Here is a 16,304-nt window from a genome sequence, read left to right on the forward strand (position 1 = left end):
CAGAAGCCATATCTCCACAAGGGTGTTATAATGCCAGAGTTGTTAAGAGAATCCACCAGTGATACATGAAGACCCAAAGAGAAAATATTTGAGGATTAGAAGAGTGAAGGTGATAAAGAAGAAAGAGAAGGCTTGTTTAGATGTATGAGCATAGCGGTCGTAGTTGTGTCAGTGGTCCTTACTTTGTAGAACAGTCAGATCCTCATTCACACTATTTCATATTCTGTTCATCTCATTCTTGGAACTGACAAAGCTACAATCAATCAATCAATGGCTAATCATCAGTTAATTACTCTGGGAAGAATGTGCTTCATTGTCACAGACCCTGGATGAGTTTTTTTTCTCTGAAACAGCAAACACTCATCTGTTGCTTCATTATTTGCCTTTACCCACCGGATTGATGGCAGACATGCCATTCATTTTTCAGACTTGCAGTTCCAGCTTTTTTACTTTATTACTTATTTCCCACCAGATGAGATGTACTGATGAAACAGCTTCAGCTAGAAGCTGTGCCCATTTTTTTTCTCAATATGCTCCAGCAGCTGTAGCTTTGGAAATGCCCAGGATATTGGATGTAGTTATGTCATGGAAGTAAAATGGTATAAGCAGGGGCGGAAATCCCGGGGGGGACAGGGGGGACATGACTCCCCCTTCAATAATTTGAGACACAATTAATCATTTTTGAACAATGCAGTAGTATTTATTAAAAGCACAATGTAAGCACAATGTAAGCGGTGCTCATTATAATCGCTCAATAATGTGCTATTTAAATCTTAAAAGATTTAGTCCCCCCCTCCCATTCCTAGTAGTGGTATATCCCACACTCTTTCCAACGGGCGGGGCTAGCAGCTGTTAGTACTTGGCAGCAGTGGCAGAGTGTGGCTGGACCCGGCTGCCCGCATCGCGCATAGCGGGGTAAGATGTTCACTCACACAGATACAGTTTAACTTACACAAGTTACAACACATCCCATTTACTGTTACAACAAGCCCCAGGCCCAGGCTGATAATATAAACTGTCTGCAACATTTCTCCTGCATTGTTCAAAAGCCAGAGGAGGAGCGGCCATTATGCGCGACTATTATGCACGGTTGTGAGGTGCGCAGCGGCAGATCTCACAGCACACTGTTTATAAACCAGTTCACCAGTTTAATTGCAGGAAATGTTTATCTAACTGCCAGTAAAAAAACGAAAAAAAACCAAAACAAAACGGTTTGCTCCTGCAGCCAGCCAGAGATGAAGGATCCATTCCACACACCTGAGCCAGATGAAAAAGAGGGAGAGAAGGAGAGAGATTGAGTTTTGGTCTTTGATGAATGAAGCCTTATTGTTTTGCTGCTATTAAACAATGAGAGACATGTTTTCTCCGCTTACTTAATAGTATAAATATTCACACTACTGCGCACGGGGAGACAGAGACCCACTCTGCTCCAGACACACTCAGCACCTTGGACAGCACGGTGCACCTGACTGTTGTCGATGTATACATGTTAATTTGATTTCAGTCATTTTGTTTTAAATCTGGACATGTGCAGGTGGACTCGGCCAGTGCTGAGAAAGGTCCTATGCCTGCCTGTTGGAGAGATAAAGAAAAGATTAAAGCGTCAAATTGCGGTAAAAGATGCTTTATAACAGACAGGCTACAACTTTTTTTTCTTGTCCCCCCCTGGAATTATTTTCTAAAATTTTACTGTTTATTGTCCCCCCCCCCCCCCCCCCAACTATGAAATGGGATTTTCGCCCCTGGGTATAAGTATATTAAAGGGTGGGTTGACACACTCACAACAAGACTACTTTAATATCTAGTATATAAATGGACTATTTATGGTCAATGTGCTAAGTCTACAGTGTAAATTGTTGGATACTAAATGTTCATTTGCAATTTCTACATGACACAGTGAAATAATTAAGACTGTCCACACATCACTGTAAAAGTCTCCTGAGGGCGTATTTGAGGACAGTCACTTCCTTTTTATTTGGAAAGAGCAACGGCCAGTAGGGCAACTCCAACACTTGACCAGTGTCAGGCTATAAAAAGTAATTAATTACTTTTAACTTGTTACTCTTTTCAAAAGTAATGTTATTACTTCACTTATTACCCCCTGGCGATAGTAATTAATTACACTACTCATACTTTACTTTTCCGTAACTTTCTAAAGTTTTTCACTGATAAAATCTCCCTAATAAGAAACAATATTATTAATCAACAGCTCTCCAGCAACATGATAGATCAGTGCTCGGTGTCCTGGTCCACCAGTTCACTCTCACAGTTTAAGCCTATCTCCGCTGAGGCCTTGGCCTCTTTGGTAGCCGCCTCAAAGCCTACTATGTGCGCATCAGGTCCTATTCCATCTGACCTCTTTAAAGAACTTTTTCCTATCCTAAGTGGCCCTACATGTACCAACATTAACACTTCCTTCTCTGAGGGGTCTGTCCCAGTAGCCTATAAATCTGCAATCATTAAACCGCTCCTTAAAAAATCTAATAGTGATCCACTGGTTCTTGCCAATTATCGACCCGTTTCCACTCTTCCTTTTTATTCAAAATACTTGAGAGAATTGTTGCTGATCAACTAACTGCCCATCTTTCTGCTAATAATCTCTTTGACAACTTTCAGTCCGGCTTCCGCTCCTGTCATTCTACTGAAACTGCCCTGACTAGAGTTGTCAATGATCTGCTGATCACTGCAGACTCTGGATCAGCTTCCTTACTTTTAATTCTTGATTTGAGTGCGGCTTTCGATACCGTAGTTCACTGTGTGCTTTTACATCGGTTAGAGCATTGCGTTGGTGTACATGGGCTGGCACTCTCATGGTTCCAGTCTTATTTATCTAGCAGATCCCAACGTGTTAGTTTTAATAATTATTTTTCTGAATGTTCTACTGTCATGTCTGGTGTGCCCCAGGGTTCTGTCCTTGGCCCTCTGTTGTTTTGTATTTACATGCTCCGTCTGGGCAAGATCTTTTCAGAATATGGCATTAAGTTCCATTGCTATGTGGATGATACGCAGCTATACATACCGCTGCAGCCAACTGACCCCTCCCAAATCCAAAATTTAGAGGCATGTGTATCCCAAATCAAATTTTGGATGTGTCACAACTTCCTTATGCTTAATGCTGCAAAGACTGACTTGTTAGTGATTAAACCTAATAACTATAAGCACTTGTCTGAGGATCTATGTCTTAATATAGATGGATGTATGATCACTGAGCGCTCACGCATTAGAAACTTTATACGCATTATTTTTGATCCAACTCTCACTTTTCTGCCTTACATCAAGGAAATCACTAAGACAGCATTTGTTCATCTTCGTAATATAGCCAAAATCCGCCCTGTTTTATCTTTCCAAAACACTGAGATTGTTGTTCATGCTCTTGTGTCCTCTAGACTGGATTATTGCAACGCTCTTTTCCCTGGCCTCCCTAGCTCCCTCCCAAAATATGAACCTTATAGTCAAAGACAGTTTATTCAGCCTGCGTAGTTGAGGGGACAGGTCAAATTGATATGATGCTGATTTACAGGAGAATTCATGTAAAATGGAGGATAAACCATGAACATAAACTACAGATCACCTGTAAAGCATTTTAATAAATTAATCTATCATAATTAAAACAACTGGAGACTGAGAACAAACTGATATATGGGTCTGATCACTTTTTTAATGAATTGACATCATTCCAGACAGGATGTAAGTGTGTTTGTGACTTCCTGTACGGACTGAAGGCTGCTGGAAACTGTCGGGAAACTGTCTGACTTCACTGCGGCTTTTTGTCACCGCCCCCCGCTGCGGCTGCCTGCTCTCGTCTACTTTCCAGGCGAGGCGCAGTTAATCTCGAAAGAGCCTATTGTTATCAAACACAACGAGCTGGCTCGCCCCCCCACCCCCACCCTCGTCCTCCGTGACGCTGTCACATGAATGAGCGATAGCTGCTAGTTACCCTGGATTTACACACCTGTTCAAGGGATAGTGCACCCAACATGAAAATTCACCCATTATCTACCCAGATTCAAACATCCAAAAACACATAATTAAAACCACAGAGTATCTCCACACTGCTCGTCCAGTGATACAAGTGTCCTGAAGCCCCGACATAAAAAGTTGTTGAAAAACATCATTTGACAGAGCTCTACGGTGCGATCATTTCATTCGCATTTGCGACTAAAAATAGTTTTGTGTGAGCAAAAGAAATCATTCAGGAGCACGCTGTGCAAGTACAGATTTCAACCAGCAGCAGAAATGAAAGGCGAATCCTGCCGGTTGTGGGTTTAACGGGGGTCACAGACAGGAATTCGGTGGAATACTATGGCCACCGCAAAATAGCGGTTTGACGGCGTCCAAGAAGCCCGGCTCCAGGTCCAATAATTTCCTCTTCCTTGGTGTCAGTGTTCCACAGTGACTGTTAGCACCCAGCCCACTGTGGGTCTATTAGGGAATGTACTAAAACATACCAACCGGGCTGCAAGATGTGTCTGGTTTATGCACTGATAAGGGATTGTTCTTAACTTATCAGAGGAGGAGGGTGGCTGGTTGATTTTTTTAATTTATTTATTTTATTTCCGATGAACTCAGCTAAGCGTTCCAGGCGACCCAACTACAAAAGCCAGTGAACTAAAGACATCCTTTGTTTCTAATAGTAGAGCAGTAGGCCCAATGTAGCCCTGTGTGTGTGTGCTGGGCCCATACCACACACATGATGGAGGAGAGGGTGGAGTCCTGAGGAGCCTTTGTATTTTGTTGTTTTCCTATTAAATATGTTATTTAAAATTTTCACTGCGCTCCTAAATTTTTTTCTGTGCTCCTAATTTTTTTCAGTTAGGAGCACATGTGCTCCTAGTGAAAAAGGTTAGCGTAGAGCCCTGCTCATTGTAGCCTGTAGCTCTAACTGCCTCTCTGGGCACCCAATCATGTGTGCGCGCTTGCGCGAGACTGTGAGACATGGGCATCATGTTCATGTATGTGTGCTTGCTTTCGCTGGTCTCGCGCTGACTGGTTGGTGCAGCCTGGGCCCAAATATTTTTGTTGCCATTTGCGGAGCCTGGGCTGCCTACAGAGACCAGACTTTTTCACAGCATATTCAGAGGACATGTAGCTAGCAGATCGGGAGGAGATGTTTGCTGTATGTGACATATGACTCGACTTGACTTGCTGGACTTACAGCAGGGACTTGACTTGACTTGCTTGATTCTCACCACAACTAACTTGGGACTTGCTTGAGACTTGAAGGTAAAGACTTGAGACTTGCTTGTGACTTGCACATGTGTGACTTTCCCCCATGTCTGTTGGCTGCAGACAGTCCCCTCTTAGAAAAAATGCATTTGTGAATCGAGTCACATTAGGGGAGTCTCAAAACTCGCACACACAAATGCAGGGAAGTTTACAAATTAAAAGCACTTTGTAAATGCAAGTTCGACAGTTCATATATCAATGTAACAACCTCCAAATATGTATTTGATGGAAATTGCAAATACATTTACATGCGTACCTTTGTGAATTTCAATTGCACATATTTAAAACAAGAAATATTTGTGTGTGCATCACAAATATGTTTATAAATCTTTTTTTTTTTTTTTTATACGTGGATTTCTTTTACTTATATATGGAATGAAACATATTTTTGTGTGCATTGAAAATGTGTTTGTGTTTTGAGTCATGTACTGTATATATACTAGTCCATACCCATACAGTTTCACATGGCATGTGTTTGGGATACAGGTCATAGGAAATTGCAGATTAAATAGTCAACTGAACCCATTAAGAAGAGCAATGAATTCAGACAGTTTTTGTGAATTTGATAGCATGATTGCTTTATTGAAAGTACAGTAGTACCATTGCCAATAATGGGGTAGTTATTGGGCTAAAACTGTACAAGGCAAATAGTTAAAGTGTTTATATGTTGCATTGACTTAAAACTGGGGCGCACTGGTAGTTCACATGGGAAAAGTGCGGCTAAACCTCACTGCAGCAGTGCGGGTTGGAATCCGGCCTGAGTTATTTGCTGCATGTCTTCCTTGCTCTCTCTCTCTCTCCCATCCTTTCTGTCATGCTTCACTGTCCTGTCAAATATAGGCCAAAAATGCCCATAGTCATACCATGACTTAGTCATACCAAAAATTTGGAAAAAAATTAAACATTCGGCCACAGGGGAAGCCATAGCGATCGGTCGCATTTTCGCCATTTTTAAGCATTTTTCTGTTGTTATAGCGCCACCCAGTTGCCAATTAGAGTTACATTTCTCCAGTCACCTTGAGGCGTCCTGTTCTACATATCTACCAAGTTTAGTAAAAATTGATTTGGCAGTTAGGCCTATATAAGAAATTAGCTGTCTAGCGCCCCCATTTTGTTTGATCGGGTCAATAATGGAGGGGTCCCCTCAGATTATGTGTGGTCATATGCCTACAAAGTTGCGTGGTGATCGGTGAAACCCTTGAGATGTTATACACCTTTATGTGATGAGCTACGCCCTCCGCAATATTCATTGCCTTATAGAAGCTCAGTTTTAGTAAGTTTTCCAACTTTTGCCAAGAGGGAACTTTAGATATTGGTCCCTAGATTATGTTCACCGAGTTTCATGCAGATCGGTCAAACTTCGTAGGAAGAGATTGATTTTAAGAAATTCAAAATGGTGGAAAATCTATATAACCGGAGGTTATGGGTTCTTGAGGCAAATTTGTTCCTCATGAGGAGAGGCATCTCTGTGCAAAGTATCATGTCTCTACGACATGAGATATGCCCATTCAGAGTTTTGCAATTTCAATCGGTTGCTATAGCGCCCCCTTTTGGCCAACTGATGTAATATTGCTTCATTCGCATCCTCCCATGACCCTCTACCACTGTGCCAAATTTCACATGGATTGACCAAGTCAGTCAGGAGAAAAATGTGAAACAGTCACACAGACACACCCACAGACACACAGAGTTTTCATCATTATATAGTAAGATAAGATAAATCCCCAAATACATTTATGAGTCTTTTTTTGTGCATTTATTACTTTCTGTGTGCATTTATTCATTTTGAGACTCTTCTACCTCCATACATTCTGAAAGAGCAACGGCCAATGAGGCACCCTCAACACTCAACCAGTGTTGGGCTTGTCACTCTAAAAATGTAACATGCATTAGTCGCACTCTTTGTTCTTTCAAAAAGGCAGGGACTGTCCTCAATTACATCCTAAGGAGGCTTTTACAGTAAAATATTACTTTTTCCCAATAACAAGTAGTTTAACTAATTACTAATACATTTTCGGTAATCATATTACAGTTACCCCAAAACTACAAACACTTGTTACAACACTACTTTTGTTATCACCCCACTACTGACTTGAAATACAACATTCAAAGCAGTGGATTCATTTTCATAATCGTCGCACTGCACATGCAAGTCACAAACTAAGTTAGTTTGAAAGATGGAAATGCTTGCCTTAGCAGCTGGAAATATTACCATAACTTTGATTTTGTCAAGAGGAAAGATGACAAGAACACTGTTGCCGCAGGTAGTAGTTTTAAAACTTTTTCCACTGCAAAAACACATCCTCAGTATCCCACATCCCACACATACCTCCAGTAACGTGTTGCTAGTAAAGCGTTACTGTCAAACACTGCACTCGACTGACCAATGGCATAACTTCATCACTCACTCAATAAGTCAGACACAGATGTTGACACCTTTATAGTGCTGGCTAGGGTTGGGAACGATTAACCGATACGACCGGATATCCGGTTTGATAAGCGAGAGATACGGCTACATCAGTAGCAGCCTCCTCAATCGATACAAATCAGCCATGAATCCTTAGATGAATCGATTGTAGAGTCACGGATTCGGGTATCGCGAGACTAGCAATCGGTTGACTGACTTTAACAGTTTGCATCTCAAAACAACGCGAGAGCCGGCGGCATGCTCCGTAGCAGGCATTACTGACAACGATAATGGATGTAAACATCAGTGCCAGCTTGACCGGTGGAGATGAGGAACAGAAGCTAATGCTGGTTGGATAAACCAGGGAGCAGCCAAGCCGCAGCAGAAACTAAAGGCGAATCCTACCGGTTGTGGGTTGAACGCGGGGTCACAGACACAGACAGAAATACGTATTCCTGTCAAATACGGCGGCGCATGATAATGGCTTACCGGCGACCAACAAGCCCGGCTCCAGGTCCAAGAAGTCTTCATCGGTGTCATGACTGCCCAGAAATACCAGGCGAGCCCTGGCAGCACACAGGTATGTGACGTGTCAGAGGAGAAACGAGCAGTTCACATTTCCACAAACCTCACCGCACTTTAGGGACTGTTCTTTACTTGTTAGGGGAGGAGGGTGGCTGGTTGATTTTGATTTTATTTATTTATTTTATTTTGATTCCCCCTTATGTTAATCACTTATTGATGCTGTTTTTGAAGTATGAATAAGTCAATAAGTAATTTATTCCATTGAAATATCAATGATGTATTATAGAAAAGTGATTTATCTTTTTATGACATGCTGTCAGTGATAAGCTGCTAGTCATCACAGTCCATGATATCAACTTATAACAGGAGATGTCAGATTCTGCCCCTACATTGCATGTTATTATTTTATTCTGCTTTATGTTTATATTGTACAGCGTTATAATAAACTTTATTCCAGACTCAAGTCCATATAAGATACATACAAAAACACAGACAATACCATAAAAATAACACAACAAGTAGGTTTAAAACACTTAAATTTTAGTTAAAGTTCACTTCACCTAAAGTTTAAAACTTCTTCTCATTTTTATATTGATCCCATCCAACAAAATGATGTTCATTCAGCAAGACTTTTTTTGGTCCACGTCCAAAAATAAATACATTTGACATGTGATTTTGTTGTTGTTTGACTTTTTATTTTATTTTTGCCAGTGCCATACAGCAACACTGCTTGGGGATGTGGTCTTTTACAAATTTGAAAATACTGTAAGAATGTCACTTTTATAGAATTGGCTTCTTTATTTTATAATGTATGATTAATGTCTACATCAACAAATGTTAACCATAGAATCGTATCGAATCATATCGAATCGTATCGTTCCTACACTGTATTGAATCGTTCTGTATTAAAAATATATTGTTTTTGAATCGTATCGTAACCCGTGTATCTAGATACGTATGGAATCGTCTATCACAGAGAGATTCCCAACCCTAGTGCTGGCCCTCCTTTGTGGCAGTCCAGCCAAGAAGAACAGTTTCAGACTGTAGAAGTTCATCCTTGACCTTTGAAAATGTAGTTTGACAACACTGATGTAAGGTCACATGCTTTTTCCATGTGGATGCATCAGTGGTGTAACTAAGGACACTGTTGCATTTTGACAAGGATAATACATGACAAGTTGTATGTTCCGTGATTGTATTGGATGGCCAGGGGACTAAGCACCTTCACAAAATTCATTACACTCATGGAGTGTAAAAACTTGGAAGGTATTTTACTGCTTATACCATGGCCACTGCCAACAAAATGGCATGTCATCAAATTGCTAATATCAAATTTCTGGTGGCGCGGTGCGGCTGCGACACGGACACAAGAGACGGGCATCCTGTTGTATTTTGTTTTCTTAGTCTGTTAAGTTTGTTTGTCAAGTTTGTCAGGGTGTGCTGAATGTGTCACGATGGGAAAGACAAAGGCTATTGCACTGCTACTATTGCTGGTGCTGATTACATCCAGCATCTACACACAGCACGACGCCAACACCGTGCTCCCTGGGAGATACGACCAGGTGCTGCAGGTGAGCAGTAGGGAATGGCTGCTGTCCCTACGGAGAGGAGCTGCACCAGCGCCGGGCCTGCTGGACAGCGTACCGGAGGAGTTATTGAGACGGCGTGGAGGCAGGCGCCCGCGGAAACGGGGGAAGAGGGGCGGAATTTTACAGCGACTCCGCCGAAAGTGCAACAAACCACCACTACCATCAATAATCTTCAGCAACACTCGGTCCCTGAGGAACAAAATAGAGGAGCTACGCCTGAACACAAAAGTCTGCAATGAATACCGTGAGTCTTGCCTCATGATTTACACAGAAACCTGGCTTCAAGGAGACTTTCTCGACCCCCTGGTCCAGGTACAGGGATTCTCTAACATGCGCATGGACAGGAATAATAACTCGGGGAAATTGAGGGGTTGTGGCATTTGCATATACGTTAAGAACTCCTGGTGCACAAACATCACAGTTAAAGAGATAGTATGTATCCCTGATCTTGAACTTTTATGTCTGAGTTTAAGACCTTTTTATCTACCGAGAGACTATGGGAACATTTTTATTTGTGCCGTCTATGTTCCACCTAGTGGGAATGCAGTAAAAGCTGCCTCATGTGTAGCTGACTGTGTCCACCAGCAATTAGAAAATAAACCTGATGCACCTATATTTGTATTGGGGGATTTCAATCACTGCAATATGGAACACGCTCTTCCAGGTTTTTATCAATACGTTAACAACAGCACACAAAAAAACAAGATACTAGACAAATGTTACGGCAATATCAAGGAGGCATATGCCGCTAAAATCAAACCACCCCTTGCAAATTCTGATCATAACACCATACAGTTAATTCCCACCTTTCAGTCTGCTCTCAAAAGAAGCAAACCTACTGTGAAGACTGTCAGTGTGTGGCAGGAGGGGAATAAGGAGGAATTAAGCGGTTGTTTCCTGGCCACAGATTGGGATGTATTCTTTCAGGACAGTTGCATTGACAATATTGCAGAGGCAATAACTGGGTATATACATTTTTGTGTGGACACTGTAGTCACTAAGAAAACCATCAAAATATACCCAAATAATAAAGACTACATTACACCTGACATCAGACATTGCCTCGAACGAAAAAGCAAGCTTTCTGGGACAACAACACAACTGAACTGAGAGCAGTGCAGAAAGAGCTTAAGATTAAATTAAAGGAAGTACGGGAACAACATAGCCTGCGTATCAGAGAAGCCTTTTCAAACAAAAACTCTAAGCAACTATGGGATGCTATGAAAGAAGTGATGGACCTGAATTCCAACAAAGGGACTATGCATGTATTAAATGAAATGGATAAAGCAAATGAACTCAACAACTTTTATAAAAGGTTTGATTGTGCGGTGGGTGATGGTGCTGAGGAACACAGTAATATTTTGTTAAAATCATGTGACCCAACAGATAGAATTATAATTGATCCAAGTGCCGTAGCCAAGGTTTTCAAAAAATTACACACTAAGAAGGCCTGTGGGCCAGACAGTATTTTGGCACTTCTTTTAAAAACATTTGCCGATGAGCTGACTCCAGCTTGGAGTCCTCTGTTCCAGCTCTCTGTTGACACACACACCATTCCCAGAATATGGAAAAAAGCTGTCATCATCCCGATTCCTAAAAAACCTTGTCCACAGGACAACAATGATTTTAGACCGGTGGCATTAACATCTACAGTGATGAAAGCACTTGAACGCATCATGGTAGGGAATCTACAGGGTGAAGTACAGCATCTTCTGGACCCCTGCCAATTTGTATATAGGCATGGCTTAGGCACTGATGACGCTTTAAACACCATAACACACTTAATTTTAAAACATCTTGAAAATTCCACTGCCTATGCAAGATTACTGTTTATGGACTTTACATCTGCATTTAATACAATACTTCCTCACATCCTGTTAAACAAGCTGGAACAGATTAATGTGAATCCTAACATAATCAGATGGTACTTTTCATTTCTTTCAGGCAGGCAGCAACAGGTGAAAGTTAACTCAACTCTCTCTGACATTCAGGTTATTAACACTGGTGCTCCCCAGGGCTGTGTCAGTTCTCCTATTCTTTTCACATTATACACCAATGACTGCAGGAATCACCATCCTAACAACTACATTATTAAGTTCTCTGATGACACGGCTATACTGAGTCTACTGACAGCGGACTCAGATATTGCTGTGTACAAGTCAGAGATAATAAGGTGTGTGCAGTGGTGTGAGGAGCATAATCTGGTTTTAAATGTCAAGAAAACAAAAGAAATGGTGCTCGACCCCAGGTCCATTGGTGATCATAGTGCAGTTTTTATTAATGAGGAAAGAGTTGATCAGGTTACAGTACACAAGTACTTAAGCATTCATTTTGATTTTCAATTACAGTGGGCTTATCATGTTGACGATGTGTGTTCAAGAATCAGTCAACGTCTCTATTTTCTGCGTAGGCTCAGGGTACATGGAGTAGATAAAAATGTATTGTTATTGTTTTATAGGGCATCCATTGAAACTATTATCCATTATGGCATCACAACATGGTTTGGTAACCTGACCATCAAAGCCAGATCACAACTTCAAAACTTGATTAAGAGGGCAGGTAAAATCATTGGCATGCTGCCCCCATCTTCAGTACAGGACATATTTGAGCAGACAGTCATGAAGCAAGGCCAAAAAATTACTACAGATCCGAGTCATATCCTCCATAAGGAGTATGAATTGATGCCTTCAGGCAGAAGGTACAGGTTACCCAACTATAAGTTGAACAGGTACAAATTTTCATTTATCCCACTGTCAATCAAGCTACTTAACAGCAGGAAATGAAGGTCAACTTCTTCACGACTCGCGGCAGTATTTTGAATGTGAGTGCAGTAACCGTTTTGGCCACATTCTTACATACAGCGCCTTTAAACTGAACTGCAGTAGTACAACTGCAACTGTAACTGCTTCAAAAGTCTTTTTCCTATATATTATAATTCCCTCTGTAATATCTATTTTATATGGCTGTGAAAACATCAACAAATGTTCTCCTTCCAACAGTACGTGTCCTCTATTCAAGTTTCGGTAACGCTTTAGATTACAGCCCGCAATTTACACCGTAACTATTGGGTAGTTACGGTGTAATCTGTTGTACTAACGGTGTACCAGTGTAGTACGTACCAATACATATATGTAGGTACAGGGGAACAAGATGTTAAGTTATGGAATAAGGGGCTAACAATTCGTGAATTTACAGAGAATTTATATTATAGGTTTTTTTTTAATTACAGGGTACTTATTCTATTATAACAGGGTACAGTATGACAATAAAACTGAAAAATCGGAGGGAAGACGGAGGGAAGACTTCTGCAGCAAGTAATAAATCAGATGTGATTTTATTTCAAAATGATCTAATTACAAATAAACAGTCAATCTACATTGTTCCTTTATATTTTCAGCGGGTAGCCTATACAACTACAGGGTACATCTGTGCGTTTACTTCAGAACAAAGGTCCAGGTGACAGTATGTTGTCATGGATACTGTTGGTATCTGAAGACCGTCTCAGCTGTCGCTCACCTCACCAGCTTTACATTACTGGACGCTCGTTTATGACTTCATGACTCTGCTTGCCGTCGGCAGACAGAATTCACCCACCCTAGATGTGACTCACTTGTGTTTTGGTGTAACCACGCTGACAATTTTGGCAGACAATTCACCACAAAAATACTGGTCGGTTGGACACGACAGTGATAATGGAGGAAGGGTAAAAATATCACATTTCTTGCAAATCGAGACACAAGAGAAGAGAATGACAGCCCAGGAGGCTCTGGAACATCCTTGATCAGGATAGTGAAGTTGAGGAGGAATTGTCTGAAAATAAAGATGATCTTGAGATCAACTCTGATCATGATGATGAATTTTCAGACCATCAACTCCAAGAGAAACATTCATATCAAAAAATGGCCTGATAGAATATTGAATGCCTCATTTTTGCCAGTGTACTAAAATAAATCAGTTTGAAAGTTATTTTTTAATGAAAAATGAGTGAATTCTCATAAGTAAACCATGATCTGTAAGGGGTGAAACACTTGATTACATTAAATAATGATTACATTAATGTCAATTGAGCTAACGATAATGTTTATAGAGAAAAATATATTTACCTCCGCCAAGGAGGTTATGTTTCCGCCGGCATTGTTCTGTTTGTCTGTTTGTTCGTTTGTCTGTTTGTTTGTTTGTTTGTCTGCAAAATAACTCAAAAAAGTTAAAAACGGATTTTGACGAAATTTCCAGGAAAGGTAGATAATGGGACAAGGAACAGATGATAAAATTTTGGTGGTGATCGGTTGAAGCAAAGTGGATAAAATAATAAATAACATCTATGGTCTGACAGCCTCAGCAGCAATTAAGACGGTGAAAATAGCGCCATCTGGTGGCCAGAAAGCACTTCTCGTTCTACTTGCTAAATATTGTTAAATTGGAAAAAAAAATGTGAAAAATACAAAAAAAGATTATATTCTGTGTTGGAACAAAATAAAAACGAAGTAAATACACCACAGTGTCTCCATGGAGAAGGCATATATAACCTAATAATGATAGTGATGCAAAGAAACCTAATTGTGATGCAGGCTGCAAAATCTGATGCAGAGGGGGAGGGGATATCACCTACTTGGCGGAGGTCTGCACTCTCTGAGTGCTTTTCTAGTTTTAAACTACTTTCAGATGCTTAAATATCCACCGGGTCAATTTGACCCGGGAACATCATTGCATGACTTGATAAATGAGTTACATTGTTGCATGAAATGAAAGATTAAAAAACATCTTTTCAGATCTTTAACAGCTGTCAGTCTCTTTGTATTATGTATGTTTGTTGAAAAAATGATGTTCCTGAGACAGCCTTTAATAATAATTACATTGAAATCTTGCAGTATGTCATTCCAGGTAACAATGACACAGTCAAGTAATTTAACCCAGATTTTCATGTTATATTACTCAATCATGTGTCTTGAGTTGAGGATACAATAACAACCCTTTTACCTTTACTATAAAACATTTTAAGACATTTTCCATCTTTTTTTCTCTTTTTGGCATGGAACATTGTGTGATCAACAGCAACTAATGAACCCATTTCAGTATAAATATCCAAATATATTACATTAATTATATTACATTAATTGTGATGAAAATGTTGTTTTCTGAGCAGTAATTGTTTGTTGAGCTCTAACTATAGTTATCTATAAATTTTTATATGCCAACAATGGTAGATATTTTAATTAATTTTCAATTCCATTCCCGTTACCCAGGAAGGACATTTTCCATGGAATTATCCATATGAGTGACTGAAAAATGTTAATTGCATTTTTAAAATGAATTATTTTTGTTGAGTTATATACAGAACACTCTAATAAAGATAGAAAGTGCCTACACTGAAAAAAAAGTGATTTTGACCCCTAGTAAATGTTACTTATATTAATTAAGCATATTTATATATATTGTCAAAAATATGACTATCATATTTTATTTAATTAAATGTAGCTCGAAAAAATTAACCAAATTGCGCATACCATCTGGTTTGGATTTTGAAGTTTGCGCATGCGCAAGAACATACCGCCTTTTTAGGATTTTGGGGTGCAGGTCAGTTACTCACTCTGGAGCCTGGACACCCTGCAGGTGCATGTTGCTCTCATTACAGGCTGAATTCCGAATTGTTTGGGTAAGTCTTTAATAATCATTGGTATGTCGTAGTTTAACTTTCACCACGGTGTAAGCCCTATTTACTTTATTCAAATGATTATATACTCAAGTAGTTACAGCTATGGGCCTCTTTAATTCGGGTGGTTAAGCTAGCCATGTGAGGATGTGTTAGCTTGTTAATGCTCCTGACATTAGATTGTCCATGTGGCTAAACACGAATCAACTCGGCTCCGGGCGGGGTATCAGAAATGGTGAGTTAAGTTTAACTTGAGTCGGTTGGACTATGATTTGGTTAAGGGACTTGTGTGTCAGGCGGCGGCGGTCGCCGAGGAGGAGGAGGAGGAGGAGGAGGAGGAGGCAGCAGAGGCTAAGGCTAAGGCTGTGGTCCACCATATACACCGTGTCGTGTGTGGCGTCCGGCACAGGCAGCAGGTGTGTGTGTGTGTGCGCGGCCGTTACCTCCTCCACGTCGGTCTCTCAGCGAACTACGTCCGACTCACAGGCTTACTCATTTTGTATGTTTCTGCATTTATCGTCGGTTTACCACTGAGGCGGACTCGTTTTACATGATCAATGGTTTTAAAAACAACAATGTCTGGATAGCTCCTGTTAATACTGGCATGCAGGAGTTTTATGCCATGGTGATACTGTGTTTAGTCAGACATGCCATGCAGCAGGGGACATGACATTTATTACAACTATATAAAAAAATAACTTAATTTTAAATAAACGTCTTGTTAGCATCTGCTCCAGACCCGGCGGCATGGGCGGGCATTGGGGGGCAGTGCCCGCCCACAGAGTCAGCTGTGCCCGCCCTCGACTGGAAGCTGTTTATTTTTGGGGGGTTTTGTTTTTTAACTCAGAGTGGCCAACTCTCTCTTATTCCTATCTCGTTTTGACGATCATACAGTTCAACCAATCCA

Source organism: Epinephelus lanceolatus, chromosome 6 (assembly GCF_041903045.1).
Source record: "Epinephelus lanceolatus isolate andai-2023 chromosome 6, ASM4190304v1, whole genome shotgun sequence".
NCBI classification, from domain to species: domain Eukaryota; kingdom Metazoa; phylum Chordata; class Actinopteri; order Perciformes; family Serranidae; genus Epinephelus; species Epinephelus lanceolatus.